Raw genomic sequence first — 1,756 nt, forward strand, 5'->3', positions numbered from 1 at the left:
AAAAAAACAAAACAATAAGCTAAACTTTTGATTCAAAATTGAGCATTTTATATTTAATGACCTAAAGTCATTTGGGGCAATCAGAAAAATGTTTTAAAATCTGTCTTCTATAGCTAGGCAAATGAGACTCTGTCTCAAAAACAAAACAAAACTAATCCATCTTCCAGTTTACTGTTTCTCTCTTCACCTATGTCTAATTTACTATTTAACAAATCTGTTGTGTTTTATAGTTCAATAATTAAAATTCTTACTTTAAAAAGTTATATTTGGAGGTGGCACTGGAGAATTGGATTACTAAGAATCTCCTAGCTGGTCTGTTTCTCTGACTTTGTTTTTGTTTTTATTTTTATTTTATTTATTTTCTTTGGTAGTTTTTCTTTTTGGCCGGGGCTGGATTTGAACCTGCCACCTCCAGCCTATGGGACCAGCGCCCTACCCTTTTGAGCCACAGGCGCCTCCCTTTACTTTTGTTTTTTGAGGCAGAGTCTTGTTACCCTTGGTAGAGTGCCACAGTGTCACAGCTCACAGCAACCTCAAACTCTTGGGTTTAAGTGATTCTCCTGCCTCAGCTTCCCAACTAGCTGGGACTAAAGGCACCCACCACAATGCCTGGCTATTTTTTAGAGATGGGGGTCTTGCTCTTGCTTAGGCTGGTCTGGAACTCCTGAGCTCAAGCGATCTACTCGCCTCCACCTCCCAGAGTGCTGGGATTATAGGCATGAGCTACTGTGCCCAGCCCTGTTTCTCTGACTTTAATTATGTCCTTTACAATGTCACTCGATTTAGGAACTCAAATGACTTTTTAAAGAAAGTAAAGCTCATCATGCCAATTCCTTAATGAACATCTGTCTTAGCACCACATTCTCGATAAAATGACAATTCCTTCAGGGGGTACACCGGCTCCACCCCCCTCTCTACCCCAGGTGTCCTTTGCACCCCTCGTTCCTATGTGAGCTGCCTTGTGGCCTTTTCAGGGCATCTTCTGCCCTCTTTCAGGGCAAAATGATTTCTCACTAGCTGTAAGTTATCATATCCATGGGCTAGAAGTCTGTGTATTCTTCTTCCTAAGTAATGACTCTGCTCTGAAAGCCCATTATTTTTCAACCCACAACATTTGTGGAAGCTGAATATTATAGAAGTGGGAAGGAAAGAAGAAATCTCCAAAGTCAATTTTAATGGACTATATTACCCATCATTGCTGACAAAAACTTTATTTAGTTGCAAAAAGAACTATCCAAGGAGGAAAATGTGATTAACCTGTGATCCTGGGCATCTGAGCTTTTTAATTTTAAAAAATGAAACTACAGAGTGTCACTCTGTCTAACACTGACACAGTTAGACTGTCAGCCGGGTGGGGCCTGTGTGACGCTCAGTGTGAAGGGCCTGTTTGAGACTCCTATTTCTTTAGGTTGCTGACAATTTGTCAAGTGACTCTGAAACCAGATATAGTGGCTCATGCCTAAAATCTTAGCATTTAGGAGGCAGAAGTGGGAGGATTGCTTGAGGCCAGGAGTTCGAGACCACCTTAGCAAAAGTGAGACCCTGCCTCTATGAAAAATAGAAAAATTAAAGCTGGGCATGGTGGCTCAAGCCTGCAATCCTACCACTCTGGGAGGCTAAGGTGGGTGGATTGCTTGAGCTCAGGAGTTCAAGATTGGCCTGAGCAAGAGCGAGGCTCTATCTCTACTAAAAATAGAAAAACAAGCTGGGCGTTGTGTTGGGCACCTATAGTCCCAGCTACTCAGGAGGCTGAGAC

This window comes from Otolemur garnettii, unplaced genomic scaffold (genome assembly GCF_000181295.1).
Source record: "Otolemur garnettii isolate 467f Iridium unplaced genomic scaffold, OtoGar3 scaffold00083, whole genome shotgun sequence".
NCBI classification, from domain to species: domain Eukaryota; kingdom Metazoa; phylum Chordata; class Mammalia; order Primates; family Galagidae; genus Otolemur; species Otolemur garnettii.